The following is a 23557-nucleotide window of genomic DNA, read 5'->3' as shown; positions in this document are numbered from 1 at the left end:
GTTTTTAGTTACCTGTGGTGTTTTCCATTGCCAGAACCCTGCAGAACTGAAGGGCTGATGCTTGTTCCAAATGTGTCACAGACCAGAGAAATGTGAACTGTCGTGTTGCGATGTCAGATGTGTGCAACTGCGTCCTGGCCCTGTGGTCCCTGCATGGTAACAGTCTCTTTCTCAGGGTCTCCCACCACTGCTTTCAGAGGCCTCTGAGCCTAGAGGGCCAGGATAACAATAAAAATCCAGAAGCTTTGGCAGCAAGATCCCTCTGTGTAAAGCTGATTTTGTGCTTATCTGGTCTTCCCCTGAACAACCTGAACCTGGGCTCCAGAAGTAGAATGCTGATTGGTACTTGAAAAAAAAGGTTAATTCCATAATTGGGCAGCATTTAATACTTGATTTTACCGAAGGGCAAACAATCACTGTTCTGCTGTTTGGTTTGTCGCTGCTAAATTGTCTCATGTAATTTTGATACTAATGAGGAATATTCCACATCTGATCCAGTAGAACTGTGAATCAGACAGGGTCCAGGTGGGGAACACAAGACACTCAGAAGGGGAGAGGGAATGGAATACAATGAAGGACCTAGTTACAAAGGTTGGGTCAGGGCTGAGGGAGACCAAGGACTGGGGAAGCTGGGAGCTGTTTGCATCCTTAGACAGGAAGCAGCCAGAGAAAGGAGAGGCTGCCCAGAAAAAGTAGCTGTAACTCTAAGAGAGGGCCACCTAATGGGAGTTGTGGTCTTAGAGCAGAACCACTGACAATCATGGCTCAGGGTGGGAGGGTGACCTCTCCCTCTTCCTGCCTCCAGTCTCCTTCACACTGGCCATCCCAACCAGGAGCTAGAAGGCAAGGAAGCCCAGCTCTGCCAGTCCCCAGTGGGTAGCCTCTGGGAGCGCAGCAAGGTAGGGAAGGAGGGAGAGCGAGTCTGGAGGGGAAGATGCAGAACACACAGCACACCTTGCTGACTCTTAGAAGATGCTCTAATCACAACATTTCCCAGGTGGCATGTCAGCTGATTTCCAGTGGGCATTGCTTAGTATGGTGCCATGACTATGAATGATCTATAACTTCTCTGAAAAAGGACTAGGGAGAGAAGAGTTTCAACCCAAGTTATAGATAGAACTCTGATTATGGTATGAGCTTCTATGCTTTTTTAAAGAATAAATTTCGAGGTGTTAGAGTGAACAGTGGCAAGCAAATGGCTGAGCGAGGGTCCCAAACGCCTGCCTTCCTACACTGTGATTACAGTAATGCTGTCGGTTTGAGTGGCCGTTAAATCATGAATACACTTTGCAGTGCACCACGGGCCTCGCCACTCCCAGATGCTACACCTAGTTCTTTATGTTCCTGTCTGGCTACTGAACACCAGCGGAGTTTGCAACCCTCAACCTAAAACCTCAGGGGAGTAGTTCTCAAAGTGTGGCCAATATTACCTGGGAATTTGTTAAAATGCAGATTAACAGACTCTATTCCAGACCTACTAAGTCGGGAACTTTGAGAACATGGCCAAGCAAATTGTTTTAACAAGGCTTCCTGGGCATTCTGACACTCACCAAGGTGGGAGATCCACTGCTCTAGAGGTTAGGGCCCTTATTATCTTGCATATAGAGCACACTCACCTCTGGATCCATAGCCCTCATTTTCCTTCACACAGTAGCTACTGGTTTGACATCCTAATTCAAGTCCTTTAGGAAGCTGATCTCTATTATCAAGAGAATTTGATCATTTTTACTGATTTCCTATTGCTATAGTTATTTACTGACTTAAAATCATTGCATTGCCAATATCATGTTAAAAGATCCATGAAAACTGGGAGTAGAACAAAAAAGTCAGTAATGTTGGGTCAGATGTCTTTCTCCTCTACTTTGGGCTGGTAAAATAATGTAATAAAATAGATCAGGAAAACTCTAGAGCTTGCCAGCATGACCCAGGAATCATGAGGAATACATGGGAATGGTGCCTGATGAAGCTCTGAAGATGAGAATGTTTCCTTCTGTGCCAGGGAGATCGCTCACCTCACACACCATGGGATTGCTTTCTTGCTAGTGAGCACAGACCTAGAGGTGTAGAAATTAGCTTACTTATTTACTAGAAATATATATTGAGCGTTTGTTATGTGCTAGGCACTCTTCTGGGGTTTGTTTGCTTGTCTGCTTTGCATTTGGGGCTGGGGTGGCAGGGCAGGTAACATCCATATGTATGAGTCCTTGCCTATCCATGACCCTTAGCATTTCTCCAAACAACCTTGGCAACCAGAGCCGTATCTGGCTTTAAACTGGATCTCAGTTTAGGAATTGGCATTCAAATTAACAATCAGTGATCTGCCCTTAAACTAAAAAAGAAATAAAAAGAACAAAAATGTCAGAAAGTCTCTTGGAACCTGAAGAATAAAGGCTCCTCTTTTTTGATCTGCTATTTTGTTTTTACTGAAGGAACTTCTTCCCTCTCTAATTAATTGTTGAGCATCTCAAATATATGCAAACATGCAAAAAAATTTATTGTAGCCCTAACAAATACCACTGTCACTGTAACAAGCACTGAATCAAAGTTGTTCCAACACAGATGTTTCCATTTGATAAAGAGGCACTTAAAGTAATGAATTGGAACATTTAGAAAGCTTACATATTTGGCATCAGTTTTATTAATAAAGTATTAGAAGAACAAATATTTCATATTAAATCATAGCTAACTGCTTCTCTGAAAAATAGTATAAATTTCTCCCTTTATAGAGAGGCTTTCATCCGAGACTCTCAGTGCATTTAATGGGTATTAAGTTATAAAACATTCTTATCAGATGACACTAAAAGATAACTATGATCTGTGTTTTGAAGAGAGAAGAATAGAGTCACCAAGGAGAAAAGGAACTTGCCTGATTTTTCATAATCATAATAGCTACATGTCCTTGAGCACTTAACCATGTGTCAGGCACACTACTGACATGCTTTATATGTATTCTTGTTTGGTTCTCAAAAAAGCTCTGTGGATAAATATAGTAATTGAGACCCACAGAGGTTAAGTAGCTTTCTCAGTGACGTGGTAATTTACCCGAATTCATACTTATGTGCTGTATATAGTAAAATTAGTGGCAAACACACCTGAAACCTTTCTTTTCTGGTACTGTTCTTACCTTAGGTTTCTTTACTGAATTATTTTAGGATGCTTAAAAAACTCAAATTCCCCAGAATAATGAATTATCCACCAGTATTATTATGCTAACTAAATCAAAGTCAGGGCCTGATTTCTGAGGGGCTGCAGCCAGTGTGGAGAACTATCCAGCCTCCACTGGTCATGGGAACTTTCTGCAGCTGCACAGAATCTCACATGTAATGCTATTTGTGGCATAGCAGAGAAAAGCAAGGACCAGCAAAATCCTGTAGTTTGGGGGAAATAATATATGCACGATATTGTGATAGCCTTTCTAGCAGCCATTAACCCGAGGTGGTAGGGTAAAATATCACATAAAAAAAAAAGCCACCCCCAAATCACCAATGGCAATGTGTTGTTAATATAGAAAGTTCATGAAAGGACAAATAGACCTATAGCACCAGAGCTCCTCAGTTCTTATTTAAAGCCTAAACTGATGTATCAGAAGGATCAGTGGTGGAAAGTTGCACTCAGTGCATCCTAACAGAGACAATATCCTAACATGATCAAATCACAGGAAAGGACAAAGAAGCCATGGTAGGAATCTTTTGCCCCATCCTCCTCCAGCATCCAAAAGGAGAAAGATAAAGGAGAAGATATTCACTTGAAAGCTAATTCCTAAGGAAAAGACTTGAGCAGAGAAGAAATTGAGGAAAGAAAAAAAAAAAAAAACACCAAAAAAACGGCATTTAAGTCAAAGACACAGATGATGCTTAAATGAGTGCTTTCTAATTCATTAGCAGCTTTGATGTCTAGTGGAAATTGAATCTTGACTAAGCACCTGCCATCTGTATAACTCTGTGCTTGGTGCTTTGAGGAAACAGGTGTGTATATTCCTTATAGAGCATAGCATCTAATACCCAAGACAAGATGCACAATTATAAATGAAGTCACAATGGAATGTGATAATTGTGCTAAATCATTTATACTAACAATGTCATAGGAGCACAGAATGGGGGAAAGATAGATTCTTATTGGGAGAATTGGGTAGTATTTGGCATGTATCTCTGGAGCAAGGAATATCAAGCAGATCAGCAAAAATGAAGGCACTGCAGTAGCAAGTAAAATAAAATGTTGAAATGAAACCAGTAGTCCAATTTGGCTAGAATGTAGGATGTGAAGGAATAGTACTGAAGATGAGGCTGGGAATGCAGGGAGGGAAGAGATGGAGCAAATTGTGGGATCACCTCTGCTAAGACATGTAGCATTCATTCTGGATACAAGGTAAACTCTTAAAGACTCCTGAATGGGAGAGTGACAGGATCAACCCTGAGTCTTAGAAAAATAACCCTGGCAGCAGTATGGAGCATGCCCTCTTCCTTTCTTCCTCAGAGATTATGGGATTAGGTGATCACCTGCATTAGGACATAAATAAGTGAGAGGAATCACACTAAGGGATAACAATACTAATCTATAAAATGATTGTTTCTAAACATTGGAAGCTTACTATTGGTGATAAATGAGGTGTGATAACTGATTGTGTGTGACAGTCAAACACGAGGTGAGAGTTGGTGTAAGAGTGTCAGTTTATAGGTGTTGACAGGAAGGACAAAAAGGGTCATTGAAAGCCTGTGATGTGGGCACTGGCAAGAATACAGCTATTTTTCTCCATTCAAGCTGCCATTACAAAACACCATAGACCTGGGTGCTCATAACCAGGAATTTATTTCTCATAGGTCGGAAGGTGGGGGAGCCCAAGATGAATGCACTAGCAGATTTGGTGTCTGGTGAGAGCCCTCATCCAAGTCTATAGATAGCTGCATTCTTCCTGTGTCCTCACAGGGTGGAAGGGGCAAAGGAGCAATCTGGGATCTTTTTTCATAAGGGCACTAATCTCATTCATGAGGGCTCCACCCTCATGACCTAGTCACTTACCAAAGGCCCCATCTTCAAATACCATCACATTGGGGATTAGCTTTCGGCACATGAATTTAGGGGCAATATTCAGTCTATAGCAATGTCTATAGCATTCAATCATAGTAATGGCTTTGGATGAGGTGGTACCACAAGGCTGAGAAAGTAAAGAGAAGATGATAAACCTAGAGCCACAGTGCATGGCTGTGCATGGTACAAGCTATTTCATAGGTACCATCTGTGAATTGAAACCCCTAGAGTGATGTCACACACACTCTTCTGCAGCCCTAAATACCCATCCCTCCTTACCACTGGGGGTTTCACAATAATCCTGGGCTCAGAAGTCCTAATTTAGGTTCTTAGGTCATTTGGATACAAAAATAGGCTGATGTGTTGTTACTGCTTTATTTTTCAGCAGTCTGGCCCACAGTATGCTTCATCAAAACAGACATCTATCTTCTGTTCCTCCACAGCTCTTGGCACAGTGGCCCCCTCCTCCCCAAACAGAGCAGGCATTCAACTATTATTGAATAACATGCAGTTCTATAAAGACATTGTTAATAATTTGTCATTTTTTTAAAGGAAGAACAGAGAAGGGTGGTGGTTCAGTGTCAACTCTTCCCTTCTGATACACACTAAGGAACATGCTGAATTAACAAGGTGACTCTAGCCAGTGGAGAGAGACATGTCCCAAATGGCTCCAGCTAAGCTCTGAAGAATCATAGTTGCCATTGATTTAGCAGTAGGGGCCACCACAGAGTATAGAATCAAGAGCTGTGACAACAGCTTCAGACATCCCCTGGTTGGGAGGCATTGTGGCATCATCAACAGACCTTAAAATAAGCTGGAATGCCGTGAGCTCAGAAGTCTTCCCTTTACAGCTTCTGTTATAGGTTGAATTATATCCTCCAAGTGTTCTTTTTTTTTTTAAAGATTGTATTTATTTATTCATGAGAGACACAGAAAGAGAGAGAGACAGAGACACAGGCAGAGGGAGAAGCAGGCTCCATGCAGGGAGCCCGATATGAGACTCGATCCCCGGACTCCTGGATCACACCCTGGGCCAAAGGCAGCACTAAACCACTGAGCCACCCAGGGATCCCGCCACCACCCCAAGTGTTCTTATGTTGAAATCCTAATCTCCAGTTCCTCAGAATTTGACCATATTTGCAAGTGCAGATATAATTAGTTAAGATGAGTCCATATGGGAGTAGGGTGGACCCCTAATCCGTTATGACTGATGTCCTTATAAAAAGGGGTACAGACTCACACATGGAGACTGCTATGTGCAGATGAAGGCAGAGATAGGGTGGCATTTTGGCACAAGCCAAAGAACGTCAAAGATTGCCAGCAAACCACCAGAAGCTAGGGGAAAAGTATGAAACAGATTCTTCCTCACTGCCCTCAAGAGGAACCAATTCAGTTGACATCCTGATTTCAGACTTCTGGCCTCCAAAAGTGTAAGACAATAAGTCTCTGTTGTTTAAGCCTCTTGGTTTGTGATACTTTGTCACAGCAGCTCTAGCAAACTAATACTCCAACAAAGGGTGCCTCCAACCCTGATAAAGTGGCTATTCCTTCAGGGGCCTCTCTCCTGCACATGGCAGCAAGAACCACCAGCTCCCTGGCATATATTATTCCAGAGTCACATTTTCAGAATATAATTACGGTCTTGATTAGGAAGCAGACAGGAAGTGAAATACATTTGTGTTTCCAGAATTTTCTCTGGTATCTAAATTTGTGGGGCTGGAAAGTGAATCAAAGGCCCAGAGCTGATGGGCCACCTGGATAGTTCAGTCAGTTAAGCATCCAACTCTTGATTTTGGCTCAGGTCATAATCTCAGGGTTGTGAGATTGAGTCCCGTGTCAGCCTCCATACTGGGTGTGGAGCCTACTTAAGATTCTTTCTCTCCCTCTCCCTCTGCCCCTCCTCCCCCCACTAGCATGCATGTGTTCTCTCTCTCTTTCTCTCTCTCAAAAACAACAACAAAAACAAACAAACAAAAGCAAAAAAAAAAAAAAATAACAACAACAACAACAAAGGTCCAGAGCTGAACTACTATCACTATAAGTTTGGACACTGAGTCAAGAGTTTGAGGGATGGTCCCTGGGAGCCTCCTCTCCTGCCCATTAGTGTCTTTCCACATTAACCTCAGGCGTAAGTGAGTAATGCTGAAGCCCCAACTGCCTTCGATTAGCTCGGTTCTTTAGCAGAGGGAATAGCCGTGGTTTCACTGGGTCCTCTCTTTGAAATAGTTTCCCTTGTGAATTTTTCCCCCAGTGAGACCGGACTCTTCTCATCACACTGAAATCCTCTTTCATGCCTTATTTTATTGGGCCTGGCAGGGCATCACAAGCTCTTCAGGGCAGAGATTCAGCTTTTATCTCTTCTCTAAAGCTCCAGTACACTGAACACATAATTTATTTAATAGTAACCATAAAAGGCCTTTGAAAGTAATCCTTGTAAATGGCCTTGTGACTTTTGTGATATTGAACTTCCAAAGGAATATGTACTTGAGGTTTTTTAATATATTGAGGGAAAATGCTTCTAACCGTCTGCAGGGGTTGCCTGCAATCTAAAGCAGATACTCAATGGAGGGGAAAATGCTTGGAGCAAACAGTCGGGCAGACTCTTCCATGGGGTGGCATCAGCACTAAATAAAAAAGGAAATTAGTGCTTGGTTAACTTCTCTGTATTAAAACTATTTGCAAGATGAACTGTCAGCTTTGGTTCAATATCACAAATCATTTCCCCTCTTATAATTACAGAACCACAGCAGAGAAGAGATTTTAGTGTAAAGCAGGACTCTCACACCCAGCACTAAAAAAGTTATCATTTTCAGAACATGAGAGACTCCTAACTCTGGGAAACGAACTAGGGGTGGTAGAAAGGGAGGTGGGCAGGGGGTGGGGGTGACTGGGTGACGGGCACTGAGGGGGGCACTTGATGGGATGAGCACTGGGTGTTATTCTATATGTCGGCAAATTGAACACCAATAAAAAATAAATTTATTAAAAAAATGAAAAAAGGGCAGCCCAGGTGGCTCAGTGGTTTAGCGCCACGTTCAGCCCAGGGCATGATCCTGGAGACCTGGGATCGAGTCCCACATCGGGTTCCCTGCATGGAGTCTGCTTCTCTCTCTGCCTCTCTCTCTCTCTCTCTCTCTCTCTCTGATTCTCATGAATAAATAAATAAAATCTTTTTAAAAAATGAAAAAAAAGTTGTAATTTTGTACAGAATAACTCTTTGTTGTGGAGGGCTACTGTCCTGCACATTGTAAGATGTTTAGCAACATCCGGGCCTCTATACACGAGATGTGAATAGCAGCACCCTGTTCCCCAAGTTGTGACAACCAAAAACATCTCGAAAGTTGATGAAATGTCCTGACTGGGAAAATAATTCCTATTGAGAACCACTGATCCAAATGAGGGAAGAAATGTGCTTCAGACACATTGATTTTTGGATTCCTTCTGGGAAGGAATGAGGACATGTCATGGATGGTTTTTGGTTATTAAAAGCAAGGTACCCGGGTGAAAGATTTCTGAAGTAAAAAGAAGCACAGAGCACCCCAATGCCTGTCCATGGTTTCTTATCATTATTTCTTGTCTCTGGCTTATTGGCAGTCATTAAAATATGAGCTCTGTGGAATTCATAATGAAGCTCACAAAAGCTTCTGGAAAATTCTACCATTCCCACTTGGGAAATGAACTTAGGTCACATCCCATTTGATATTTGCTTTGGAGACTCAGAGACCCCATCCTGCTTGTGGCCTGAATGTCATTCTTTCCATTTGGAGCTTCCTTCCTGAGAGTCCTCTAGGAACCTAGGATGCTTACGCAGTCTAGTGTGTTGACCTGGTTTCTTATTTTCTCCAGGAGAAGAAACCTGCTCTCTGGTTATTGTTGCTGTGCAGTTCTTGCCTCGTCCTCTGCCTAGCAAGGGCCCCACTTGACAGCACTTTTTCTTGACACAGGAGGAGGATGAACCTTTCTCTGGTCCCTCTAGCCCCCTTGGGCCTGGAATCTTAGAACGCCAGAACTGTAGGTAAATAGGGCTTTCAGCTCATGCTCACATACAGAGACATTTTCCCAAGCCACCACCATGGAGCTTGAACGGCTGTTCTGGCCACAGCCCGTGCCTGTACTAAGTTCCTCTCTCTATGAGGAGAAACTCTGCTCTCCTCATGCTCCAAGGACCATCCTGGTCCCTCTGATGCCTGCATGATGTGGCTGGTACTCAGAGGTACTCCTTTGGAGACAGCACTTTTAATACCTGTAGTTGCTATTATCTCTCATCTGTCACAGTACTGCAGAGAAAGGGGGTACCCCCCGATACCAGTGCTGGCTGGGGCACACTAGCTGGGCTTCCTGAGGCTGCAGGCAGTTTAGTAACCCCACCACCCCCAGGATGATGCATTTTTCAGAATGCCCCACTGGAGACTCTCCAGTAAGCAATTGCAAAAGCGCAACAGTCTGATATTGATATATTTGGCAAGCTCTGGATTATTTAGTCTTCAAAAACTATTTATTCATTTATTAAGCCAGTCCACTGACATTTTTTGAGCAAGTACTTCATGTTAGGTCCTGATCTAGTTGTGAAGAAGACTGAAAAGAGCTTCTACCCTCATGGGAGAGACAAGTAACTACATAAATGAAGAAGATGATTCTGGATTGTGATATATGCCTGAAGGAAATTGACAAGGTAATGAATGACATGTGATGGAGAGGGTAGCTACTTTAGATACAGGCTTTAGGGAATTACTTCTAAGGAGGTGATGTTTGGTTTGAGACCTGAAAGAGGGGGAGTTCCCAGCTATGTGAGGAGCTGGGGAAGAGTTCCAAGTACAGGGAATAGCATAGGCTAAGGCACTGACACATAAATAATGTGGCGAGTTTGACAACTTTATAGAGACTGATGAGTGAGAGGAGTGCCATGAGATGGGGCTGGAGGGTGGGCAGGGATCTGGTCTTGGAGGGCTCTGAAAGCCAAAAAACCAAGTCTGCATTTAAGTGCAGGGAAGCAGTTAGAAGCATTTAAGCAAGGAGTGGCATGGTCTGACTGACATTTTTATTTATTTATTTATTTATTTTTTATTTTTTTTTAAATTTTTTATTTATTTATGATAGTCACAGAGAGAGAGAGAGAGAGAGAGAGAGAGAGAGAGGCAGAGACACAGGCAGAGGGAGAAGCAGGCTCCATGCACCGGGAGCCTGATGTGGGATTCGATCCCCAGTCTCCAGGATCGTGCCCTGGGCCAAAGGCAGGCGCCAAACCGCTGCGCCACCCAGGGATCCCCTGACTGACATTTTTAAAAGACCAAACTCTGGCCACTGTGTGGAGAGCATAGTATAGGAGGAAGTAAGGGCTGGAAGTAGAGAGATTGTTGGTAGATTACTAGGATGAGGCTAGAGATGCTGGATGGATGGGTTAGGATGATGGGCACAGAATTGGAGGGAAGTGGATGTATATGAGGTACATTTTGGGCAGAATCAACAGAGTCTGCTAATGAATTAGATGTTGGGAGAAGAACGTTAAGTGGTTGGATGGTGATGCTCTTTGTTGTGATGTGGACTCTGAAGGGAGAATTGTATTTGGGAGCAATAGGAACAGGGAACACTCTTGTTCTGTTCTGGGACATTCTAAGTTGGGATAATATTAGACATTCAGGTAAGAGTACCAATAGGGAGCAGGATATGTGATTTTAGAGCCATCCACAGGTAGGTAAGTTAGAATCACAGGCCTGGATGAGATCACCTAAGGGACTGAACATGGTCAGAGACGAGAAGACAGCCTGCACCAAGGCCTCAGGTGCTCCAACATGAATGGTCAGGTGGAGAAGTCATACCAGGAAAGCAAACTAAGAAGGAACTGTTGGAGAAGAAGGAGTAAATCTAGGAGACTATTGGGTTCTGGAAGCTGAGGGATACGTGTTTAAAGACAGAAAGAAAAGTCAAATGCATCCAGTGCTTCTGGGAGGGAAAGAGAGATAAAGGTGGGTATAGAATCATTGGGTGTGAGGGTGCCTGGGTGGCTCAGTCAGTTAAGCATCTGACTCTTGATCTCAGCTCAGGTCTTGATTTCAGGATCATGAGTTTAAATCCTGTGATGGGTAAAAAAAATAAAAAATAAAATAAAATAAAATGGGTAGACATCTGAAGCTGCCACAATACAAGCAGGATCTTACCTATATGCCTCCCTTTTGAAATAGCATACCTCTAAATTAAGTATTCAGATTAGTCAGTTCTATTTGGTCAACTGTGTAAGGATTCTGCCATTTGCTTCAAAGTAGGGAAACGTAAAAGATATATTCATTTATTTCACCACCATTTATCTAGTGCCCATTATATGCCTGCCAGCCCCCAGAGATACAGTGGGAAGAAGTAGACATGGTCCATTTTCATAGTCTGTGAGATGCTATGGGAGGCAGGATAATGACCCCTCAAAGATGGCCACATTCTAATCCCTGAATTGCAGATATACCTAAATTAAAGATCTTGAAGCAGAAAGAGTATCTTAGATTTATCTGGGTGGGCACAATCTAACCACAATGTTCCTTATAAGAGAGAAGCAGGAGGGTCAGAGACAGAGGAGGAAATGTGAAGATGGAAACGGGAGTGATATGGGGCCATGAGCCAGAGAACGCAAGCATCTTCTAGAAGCTAGGAAAGGCAAGGACATGATTCTTCCCTAGAGCCTCCAGAAGGAAAGCAGCCCTACCAGCCTGTTGTAGACTTTTAACCATCAGAACTTCACGATAATAAATTTGTGTTTTTTAAGCCACTGAGGTTTGGTAATTTGTTATTGTAGCAAGAGGGAACTAATACAGACACTAATCATATTACCACAGAGATAAGTGAGTAATTACAAATTGTGATAAGCGCTATGAAGAAAAAGAAAAGGTGTTGACGAGAAATTTCAACAGAGGAACTAATTTTGATTAAGGAATCAGCAAGTAGTCTCTGAGGAGTGACCCTTCAGCTGGGAGCAGAAGGATGAGGAGAAGCTAGGCAGACCTCGAAGGGGCAGCATGTGTGGAAACCTGAGGAGCCTGGGGATTGGGGCAGAGACAGGCAGGGTAGGGTGATGGAGGTGGAGAGACGAGGGCAGTGAGTGATGGGCAGAGCTGCCAGGCTTCACAAATAGAATAATGGGACACCTAAATTAAGTTTGAATTTCAGCTAACCAGTATATTATTTTTAGTAGAAGCATATCCTATCTGTATTTTATCTGACAGTGTGAGGGAGATGAGATGCAGAGGTCAGATAATGCAGGGCACTGCTGAAAAGCTTGAATAAAGCTTGATTTTATTTTTCAGCTTAAAAAACAGCTCGTACACACTTTTTGAAAGCTCAATTTACCCCTGCCTTTTAAAGGAAGGTGCAGGGATTCTTGAGTGGCTCAGTGGTTTAGCACCTGCCTTCAGCCCAGGGTGTGATCCTGGAGACCCAGGATCAAGTCCCACATTGGGCTCCCCGCAGGGAGCCTGCTTCTCCCTCGGCCTGTGTCTCTGCCTCTCTCTCTCTCTCTCTCTCTTTCTCTCTCTGTGTCTCTCATGAATAAATAAAATCTTTAAAAATAGTAAAGAAAGGTGCATAAATCATCCATATTTATATTTCTAAGTTAAAAAATTAAGAAAAGGAGGAGAACTACTGGTTTGAGGAGGGGCTGAACTGGAAGAAAAATGGCAGGGGCACCAGCTGCCATTGCGACATCTCTGGTCACCCTCCTCTTTACTGAGCCCAGATGTGGTCTCAAAGTCCCTCTCAGATGAGCCACCACTCATTCAGCGCATGTGGCAGCCATGCTGAAATCCACTGTCTATCATGGAATTTAAAATTTTAAGATACTCTAATATTTGATATAGTTCTTGGAAAATAATGGCAATGAAAACATAACACATGGTTTTCTTATTGTTTTGAATTTTTATTTACATTCACTAAGGGTTCTTTTGGGCTAATTTAGACACAAAACATTAGAATCTGTCTTTCTTTTGAAAATATGAAAAGTTAAATGCTTCAATTGTCCAAATCAGACATCTCTGCTGTCTTTGAAGTCCATATTTTCCATGCTGTGCCATTAAGGCTGATGGGGATATATCATGTCTTCACTCCATTACTGCCTCCAACATTTTCTTCCAAGTTGTTGACACCCATAAGTGCAAGATATGATGTTGACATTTTTAAAAAAGTTTGACGAACATACCATTGGGAGGTTTTTCCTTTTCCTCCTCTGATAGTCCTTAAATGGTTTATTGATTGAAACATAAAGAGGTTGGGGTTATTCTGTAATGCCACTAGGAATTAAAATGAAGTTCACACATTCAAAGACAAGGTCAACTACACCACAGCTGCCACTGGCTAACAGTGATTGTAAGATGTCATTAGCTCTAAGATAAATCAGATTTCAAGGGTGTTAGGCTTGAAAAATCTACATCTTATGAAATATGGTAATCATCATTACTAGGATGATCTTTAATATTCCAAACACCTGTAATCTTCTGGAAAAATGAAATTATCAGCTAAGCAAGAGTTAATTGGTTGTTTATAAGAAATCATCTTCAAAGGAGGAGATGTCTTTTTCCTTGGCACCCAGTCACTAATGCAGATACCTTTATCAGCAATAGTGGTCATTGAGCATGGAAAGATATGCAACCAAGGTTAATTAGGAGTTCATCTAGATAAGGTTAGAAATCACCTCCTCATTTCACTGTGGAAGGTGACTGCATTGCTATTTCACTTACTAGTGGTCAAGTGTGAGTAAACTAATAAAATGAAATAAGGCAATTAAACTCTAATGACACTCTGAGGTCAAGCATCCTAGATATGCAGACATTCCAGCAATAGAGACTGTACTTGTGTTAACACAGTGATTATTTGTGTTTATAGATTAGAATTGATTATGTAATCCTCACTGTCATGTTCAAACAAAATAATCTATAATAATTTCCAGACAATGACTTTTAGTAAAACAGGGCTCATAAACCTATGCATTACTTATTCCCACCACCTTTAAGACTGCGGTGTTCCTCAGTTAATCTAGACAGATGATAATTGCCTGTCTTCATAAAGATGTCCATGTCCTTCATAAAAAAAATCCAGAGTTCATAAATTGTTATATATTAATATGTAGTATCTTGCTCTATGTGATAGCTATAGTATTAAAATTTTGTAGGTGATCTTTTCTTTTTTATAAATCAAATCTTTTGTTTTTTTTATTGTACCACAGAATGTTGACATTTAAAGGAACAGTGGACAGGGGACCTGGGTGGCTCAGTGGGTTAAGCCTCCAACTCTTAATTTTGGCTCATATTATAGTTTCAGGGTCCTGGGATCAAGCCCACATGCCAGACTCCCTGCTGGCAGGGAATCTCCTTGTCTCCCTCTCCCTTTGCCCCTTCCCCCTACTCTCTCCCTCTAAAATAAATAAATAAATCTTTAAAAAAATAAAAAACAGTGGGCTATGTATTTTTTCATAATTCCTAGTTCATTCATTTTGTGAGTTTTGAGGCTTAAGTATTGAATTTTCTTGAAATAGGTCACACTACAACTAGCTAATTACAGATCTTCAGCTAGAAAATGTGTCTACATTTCCTCCTATGTTATTTTGGAGGATGTTTTCGGTTATTCTTATTTTTGCTGTCTGTGGCCATCCAGTACAGTACACTTATCCAAAAGATGAGGAAACTGAAGCCCAGGGAGATTAGGCTCACCTGGCTCAGGTCCCTGGTTCAGGTTCAGGTCCCTAGCATCTTATTCCAGGGCCATTTCTGTTGACTTTGATAAAATATTCACTGAAACTGAGAGACAATATTGTTTATCACCACCTGATTTTTAAAACTATCTCTATTTTTAAACTTAGCATGTTCATGATCATCTTTCCTCTGAGTAAATAATTAAGATGCAACAGGTGCTTCTGACATTGAACAGAAAAAGCTTAGATTGTATAACTAATTACCTCTGCTTTCTCTCTAAGCCTAGTTAGGATTTGTTCATAAGACATCTGTTTCTTTATAACACTGCATTGATTTTCATTTTTATGATAATAATGCCTTGAGCAAAAAAAATTAATTTTTAAAAAGACTGGAAAGCTCCATTAACCAATTAATTCATGGCTCATGTAAACTTCTATTTTCTCTTATTTCATAAATTCCACAGTATATAAACTGTGTGGCCTTAGTCAAATCTATGAGATCTATTTTTATGTTAATATCATTTGTAAACCTTTATCTGATTCCTTTTGAGTCTCAAGTGGTTCTTTTTATAGACCAAACACAAAAATATTTATCTTTTCTAGGTAATATTTTGACAGAGATCATCTATGTGAATAAATTTATGGGAAATATCTTATCCAAAATAATGTATCAGGGGTCTGTGTGATTCTACTTGCCTTATAACCTTGATCATTTTATGTAACTTCAATTTTTTATCCATAAAATAGGGATAATGCTTCCTTGAATAAGGAGCAGATCAAATATCATTTTAACACTCTGAAATAATACTTGGCCCATGTCAAATGCAGATTCTACTGGAAATTGTTGTATGTGAGGGACTAGTATCCATATAAAACAAGAGGGCACCCTGAGTTGCAATTTTAGAGGCAGAATATGCTAAAGTCAGCAGTTGTTCCAAGCCCTTTGTGTTCATGTGTTCTCTTTTGTCTTGAAGCTTTCTACCCTTTACCCCACCTTTTTAAGATCTGGGAATCCTTTGTATTTCTTTTGTGCTTGATACTCTTTGTGATTAGGGATGAATTATTTATTTTTCCTCTATTTATTCAGTGGCATTTGTGGAATTTGAGTTGCCAAGGTGTTGGGAACACCACGAATTCAAGATGTTGGAAACACATGGATCCACTATCGACATTTATAGTGCATCTCGGAAGATAAAGAAACCAGAGGAGACCCTTAGAGAAAAACTTTAATTTTCCTTCCCTTCTTGTGCCTACATTTTTGGATTAGGGACTCAATAATTTATTATGAGATGTATGCTGTTATAGTCAAAGGAAAGGGTTGTATTGAATGGAGAAGAGAGAATATGTTTAATATAGAAGAAAGGGCTGAACTTTCTCAGCTTTGAGGAAAAGTCTGCTTTTTCAAGCTGGATTTAAGATGATACACGTTCACAATGTTGATGGGCACCATGAGCGGAAAAGGCTCTCTTAAAATTCTTCTGGATAGATTAGCCTATGTCTTTTCTTCATTATTCTAGAACATCTGGGAGGCCAAGTTTTTCTAAAGCAGGAGGTTTACTGGTAGAAATAGTAGTAATCATATGTACTTGTAGATTCGAGATGAGTAGATCTAGTAGACTAGTAGATTTAGACCATTGTCATTTATACAATAAGTTGGAATCAATATCTTGTCCTCTGCCACATCTCCTAATAAATTACCAGACCTCTCACCAAGAAGGCAATAATGTTCCTAGAATTATTTTAATGTAGAATTATGAGATCCTCAATATGAGATCATATTTCAAAATTTTATCCAACACTGATGAAACAAATAAATATGTCCTTATTTGACTTATGTTTTGGTGAATAGTAAACTGAGCATAGTAAGGAAATGAAACTTCATAGATCCAAGCCAATCTCAAGCAGAAGATACTGTATTAACATGGGAGTGGGGAAGTGGAGGTTTCTCATTGAATCTTCTTTTTAATTTGTACACATAGGAAAAAGAGAATGAGAAAATGGTTTCACAAGAGAAAAATGAGAAGTGGGATAGTTTCTGTCATTAATGAGGCAGGATACATTTTAGGCAAGAAAAGGCAATATGGTCATTTGCGGGGCATCTCTCATTATCTCCCATCAAGTCAAATGCTGTATAATTGACTTAAGCTGAAATGCTGCTAAAGAAGTTGTTTTTCAAATTGTTTTCTAAGTGCTGGCAATGGCCCATTAGGTCAACTGTTAAGTTCTCTTGCTTTAGGGCCATGGAGATGGACCTGACTCCTTCCTTCATTTACAAGTGAAAGATCCCTAACTCAAATTGAGTTCAGAAAACAATAATAAAAACAAAACAAAACAATTTATTGTCTTCTGAAACTGAAAAGCCCAAGGGTTGTATTGAATTCAAGTGAGGCCTGATATGAGTGCCAAAGCAATGGCCCTGTCTCCATTTTCTTTTGAGGCAAAGATGACTCCAATAACTCTAGGCTCACATTTTACCAATATAAGTGATATTAACAATTAAAGAGCGCCCTTCCATAAGGTTCTGGCAAGAGTCCTGGAGCTGGCCTCACTACTTTTGAGTCTTGTGTCACTAAGTTATGAAATAGACTGACCAGCACAGGGTTATGTGTCCATCCTTGACTAAGGAGTATGGGATGTGATGTCCAGCTTCACCTCAACGCTATGGACCTAGAGAGGAATGGGGGTAGTTCCTCACAGGAATATTAGAGGTGCTTATCATGAAAAAGTGGTATGGGCAGACAAGAGTAATGTGTGTTCCCTCCAGCCTTTCTTTGCAGTGGCCTTTCTCATAACAGAAAAGGCTGGCTCTTGCTTTAGTCCCATTTGACTGTAAAGCACCAAACCAGCTGGTTTCATGCACTAGTCTCCTCAGGAAATGTTTGTAATAATGTTCGTATTAAATTCTATTAAAACAGTAATTTAGAATATGTAAAATGGTAGAGTCTAATGGTGATAATTCCTTTTAGAGGTGACTTTTAGCACCTCCATCAATTAGCTTGGAAGATTGAGCCCGCTTTTAGTACAGTAGTCCTGGCTGGAAGCTTCCTCTGGGAGATCTCATTTTGTATATTCACACATTTGCATGTGTTTCCATGTAATATGCATAAGACTGCAGGCTTTTTTATAAATTAAAATTTTTATTCTACCAGTTAAGGTCAGAATTTTTATATTTCTTGTCTCTTCACTTCATACCACCTATCTACTATCTATGACTGAATATCAGAAGCTTATAGCTAGAGACTGCACATGAGGTTCAATATTTCTACCGTGCATTTTGCATTGTTTTGTCTTTCATCATTTCTGTTATTTGTCCAATGATCTCCAGAGTCTTTGAGAGTAGTGAATGGGGATCATTGCCTGAGTGTTCCACAATTTAAAGTAAACATATTTATCACATCTCCTTCCTTAGCGTGTGGTGTACAAAATCAAGAAAAGGAAAAGTTAATTTTTTTTCTCTATGACATCATTAGTTTCTGAGAGCTTTCCCTCATATTCTGTTGACACAGCTGAATATAACCACAGGACAACAATAAGGTTGTTTGAGGATTAAATAAAAGAAGGGCCCAAATAGAATCAGTAGAGCTTATGAGCCTATCGTAGTTTATATTCCAGCTTCATCACCTGTATGAACTTGGGCCGGTTAATTCACCTACATATGTGCTTGAGTTTCCTTCTCTGTCAAGTGGGATAATAATAGTACTTAGTTCATAGGACTGTGATGAAAATTAAAGTTAATTGGGTGGCTCAGTTCACCAAGTGTCCAACTCTTGGTTTCAGCTCACATCATGACCTCGGGGTTGTGAGGTTCTTGGCGTGCTCCTCCACCTGTGGAGGCCTTGACATGATCTCCTTTTTATTTTGATTTTGCTTTCATAACCACATGAATATCGGTGTCCTTTACTGTTCCCTGCTGTCCATATCTGTGTCCACCATACTTTGGAGCCTCATGGGTTCAGCCTCTGCAGCCATCTGCTCCGTTCTATATTCTCAAGCCGTGTTTCCCCTGTAGACTCTAGTTGTTTCAAACATTCAGTTCGTGTGTCAATCAATGAAAATAAATACAGGCTTGATTTTGGATTAAAAAAAAAAGTGAGGTGGGGTTCTGTACTGGGCATGGAGTCTGCTTGAGATTCTCTCTTTCACTCTCCCTCTGCCCCTCCCCCTTCTCATGCACATGCTCTTTCTGTATAAATAAATAAAATATTTTAAAGAGAAGAGTTAATGTACATTAAACAATTCAAAGAGTTCTAAGAAATTGCCTCTCCCATACAAACTGACTGATTGTGATGTTCCCATCTCTCAGATCCTGGGGTTCCCAACCTTGATTCTGTTGGGGTCATGTTGAGTAAGGGACAGACAGAGCTAGGTAGGAAGAGATAGATAGGGGGCTATGTGATCAGGCTCACAGAAATCCCCAAAATGCAGAAATGTAAGGAAGCCAGAGATAAGAGAACACTCCAGACCACCCTGCCCTAGGTGTCAGAGGGAGAATTCTTATTTATGCAGTCTCCTGTGGTCAACAGAAAATAACCAGACCCTAAAAAGAAGTAAACCATTAAAGATGTTATCACTACTCCTTAATAAATGTGCCACCAGTAGAGAAGTCAAAAAGATTTAAGTTCCCTGGTTAGCTTTCTACAAAAGACCAACCCTAAAAGCCCTCAGTGGCAACCCTATCAGAACCCCTCTAACTCCTGAGAGCTTTTTCTGTATCTTTGATTAATAAACTTCTATCACTTTACTCACTCTCCCTTGTCCCCAAGATTCATTCTTCAATTCCGTGAGACAAGAACCTAGCTCTCCTATTTCGGTGTCACCTCTCTTGGGAGTCACCTTGGGCAGGATCCTTTTTAAGACTACCAGGCCAGCTCCTTCACTGGTTCCCAGCATATGGACATATCATTTTGCCCAGTGATTGAAAGAAAGTTCCCTGTGCTGCTCTTTATACTCTGTTTTCTCACAGGGACATCTCCAGCTGCTGAATTCCACTTTTGAACTTCTCCTGGGGAGACTCAAGCTGCAGAGCTTATGAACCCCAGACGCTGGAGGACATGTGCCAAGTTGCCCCTCCACCCAAAGTGAGGGAGAAGCACACCCCCTCCACACCTCAGTGTGAGGGGTGTGAGGGGGCCACGGCACAGCATATCAACAACTCTCTTCAGAGTAGTCTCTTCTATAGTTGGGCTTAAGTGATGTGCCCTGACTTTAGGATCAGGGCATATCTGACAACTTTTATATTATTCTCTGCCTTTGTAGCCTCATCCAGACTGAAGGAGGATGAATCAATTATAGTATTCTACTTTAGCAGTTACTGTCATCAGCATCCAGAATCCTATTGAAAAAGAAGCACTTGAACTAAAGATTCATTGACTGGTTTCAGGGTGCCATGACTTACTATTCACTCAGAGCAAGTCACATGACTTCTCTAAACCTTGGTTTTCTCATCTATAAATTGGGACCAATATCACTTGATCTACATAAAATCCAATGAGATAATGTATGCAAAATGCTTTGTAAACTAAAAAGTAATATATAATAAAGAGATGAAATGTTTCTCAGCTAGAGCCTTATAATTTGTTGTCTAGTTATGCTATAGTCAATAAATGTCAATCTGTGTTTTGCATTTTGTTGACAGATAGAATTTTTCTGGAAAATAAGACCTTTCGAATCACTTTGTATAATGTAAAAATAACAAGGAGGGATCCGTTGGCTAGGTGGTTCATAAAATGTTTCTAACAACTCATAAGGTTGCTAGATTTTGCACATAAAATACAATATGCTCAATTAGATGTGATTCTGATAGAAATAAGTTTTAATATAAGTCCACCCCACATATTGCACAGGATTTTGTCTGGTAACCTCACTAGTAAGTATCCGTGGACTGTGAGCAGAAATCTAATTTCAGTTACCTACCTAATCAGTGTTTATATGTCTAGATTCTAGCACAACGCCTGATCCTTAGCAAGCACTTAATACATGATTATGGAATAAAACATATATACATATTAGAATATGTATTTGGAAAACTGTCAGCCATGTGACAAATCACATTTAGCAACCCTTTAAGCTTTTGTTTTCTTGTCATTTAAGCAAAAGTAATAGTAAATGCCTCACTGATGATGGAAAGGTAACATAAAATGGGATATTTGAGCAGTCTTTATAAATTGTGAAAGCAATCTACAACACCTTATAAACAGCACAAGGAAGAGACTGTTGAGAATGGTATTTGCAGTGTAGCTTCTGCCATAAAGAGTAGAAATAAATTTTCAAAATGTTTCAGCAAAATCTACATGTTTAGGATGTAAATCCAGTATACAGAAAATGTTTCTCTCGGGCTGATTCCATTCTCTACCCCTGCCCCCCCAGAAGAGGCCTCACCCAGCATTTAAACTTGAATGGGTTTCTGCAAGGAATTAAACTGTGCCCAACTGCTTCTGGCTCCCCTGGACCCCTGCATACCCATCCCTGCTCCCCTCATGTCCTGGCTGTCTAATTTGGTGACTGTGAAGCAATCAGAAAGGTTTGCTGTAGAAGTTCCCAGAATTTTCTTGAAGCATCTGTTAACACCATGCAAAACCTAGTTCAACAAATCAACAATGAAATCCTAAACAGGAGTAAAAGCTGCTTGACTTCACCTGGCAGAGCCAGGAAGCTCGGAGTTAAGATTCGATTCTCCCTTGCTGTGCTAACATTTTCACATGCCATTGAAGGAGTGAGTGGTTTCTAAGTGCCATATGTGTTGGCGTAATTACATACACTGGCATAAATTGTTTGATGGAATTTCTCAAACTTATTTAAATTTGTTCTCAGAAATCAAAACAGTTCATTAGCTTCCAAGAATACATTTGTAATTCCTGGAAAATAATTTCTTTTGGCATTTCAAATGTGGCATATTAAGCTATCATCCTTGAGGGCTTTCTGAATTTCAGTTTTGCAGATGCTTAGTTATCAAACATCTGTCTTGTCTTTACTGGTTCTATTTCAACCTCATCTCTAAGTGTTAGAGGTCTTGGGGTTCAGTACTGTTTCCTCTTGTGGCTCTCTCCATGTGTTAGCTGACCTCTCCCAAACTTGTGGCAATTTAAAAACTCTCCTCACTGCCAATTCTCCTATTTGTCCAGTTTGGTGTTATCTGCTGAGCACCAAACTATAACCCAACAGCCTTATGACATCCCCACTTTGATGTCTCATAGACTTTTCAAACTTAACATACCAAAAATGGATCACTTGGTCTTCCACCACCTGTCTTAGGTATTTGTTCTTTCTTCATTGTTCAATAATATCTATCTGGCTGCAAAAGCCAGAGATTAGGGGCTTATTCTTAATGCTTTCCCTCCCTCATCTTCTGCCTTCTACCATCCTCTCCTGGTTTGGATTAGATAATCTGTCACTAAATCTTGTCAGGTCTGTCTCCAAAATTGTCTTGGCTTTGGCTCCTTATCTTCACTCCACTTTTCTAACCAAAGCCACCGTGGCTTATCTGAATATCTCCACTCCATTACTGTCTACTCTGCAATTATCCCAGTGATCCTTTTCAACTATAAATAAGTCCAGTTTACTTCCCTGTTTTAAGACCACCTAATAGCTTTAAATTAAACTTAGGGAAAAAAAGTCCATGAGGCTGGCCTTTTCTACTTTATCTCATACCCATTTATTTCTCACTTCCTACATTATAGCCACATGGGCAATTTCTCTTTCTCCAATGAACTGTACTGCACTGTGCCACAGGACCTCTGCATATGTGTCCTTTAGTGTGGAATAGCTATCCTCCACCCACTTTATTACTTCTTATCATTCAGATCTTCCAGCTGAAACATCACTTCCACAGCATAGAATGTAAGCAGTATAAGGATAGGAACCTTGTCCATATTGTTTACTAATAGATCTCCATAATCTTGCACAGAGCTAGCACACACTAGGTACTCAATAAATCTTGCACAATGAATGAAAAAATAAAAGAAGAGAAGAAGAAATGAATGAACTCTAGATTAGGTCGAGTCCCTCTGGTATACATACTTGTAACATCATTCCCTTTTGGCCATACTTATTCCCATTTATGTTTTATTAGTAAAGCTTTTTGTTTGGTTTTATCTTTCCAGTTAAACTCATGAGAACAGGGACCATGTTGTTTCCCATCTTATTTTCAGAGCCTAACACCTTCCTAGCATGTGGCAGTTGCTCACTACCTTATTGATTGTGATTGTCCTGCTTGAAGCACACCTCCCCTCCTCTACTTCTGGACCCTGGTTCTCCTGCTTTCCTCATTTTCCTCACTTTCATATGTGGGCTTCTTTTCTTCTTTCACTACCTTAGAAATTAATGTCCTTGGGACACTTGGGTGGCTCAGTCAGTTAAGCATCTGAGTTCAGCTCAGATCATGATCTCAGGGTCCCGAGAGTGAATCTCACATCGGGCTCCCTGCTCAGCAGGAAATCTGCTTCAAGAAGTTAGTGTTCCAACTGGGATAGATGTAGATTCATATCATGGAGCACTACTCAGCAAGAATAAGTAGCAAACTTGATGCACACAACAATATTGGATGTGTCTCCAGGGCATTGTGCTGCTGAACTTTTCTGGGGGGTGATGAAGCTGTTGTATATCCTGACTGTGGTGGTGGTTAGACAAATCAATACATGTAATAAAATGCCTGGTAAAGGATTCACAGGATGTCTCTGTACAATTTTTACAACTTCCATGTAAGTTTAAAATTATTTGGTATGAGCACTTGGTGTTATATTATATGTTGGCAAATCGAACTCCAATAAAAAAATATACAAAAAAAATTCAAAATAAAAAGAGATTTTTTTAAAGATCTTATTTATTTTTTCATGAGAGACACACACACACAGAGAGGCAGAGACACAGGCAGAG

General features: G+C 40.6%; 1 protein-coding gene across 1 annotated transcript in view; it reads left to right on the top strand.

The window, feature by feature from the left end:
- The window catches only part of SLC35F4 (solute carrier family 35 member F4), a 225998-nt gene that overhangs the window by 145600 nt on the left and 56841 nt on the right, over positions 1-23557 (top strand). The window lies entirely within an intron of this gene.

The sequence above is a fragment of the Canis lupus genome, chromosome 8 (genome assembly GCF_011100685.1).
Source record: "Canis lupus familiaris isolate Mischka breed German Shepherd chromosome 8, alternate assembly UU_Cfam_GSD_1.0, whole genome shotgun sequence".
NCBI lineage: Eukaryota > Metazoa > Chordata > Mammalia > Carnivora > Canidae > Canis > Canis lupus.
This window is presented reverse-complemented; position numbering and strand designations above follow the sequence as displayed.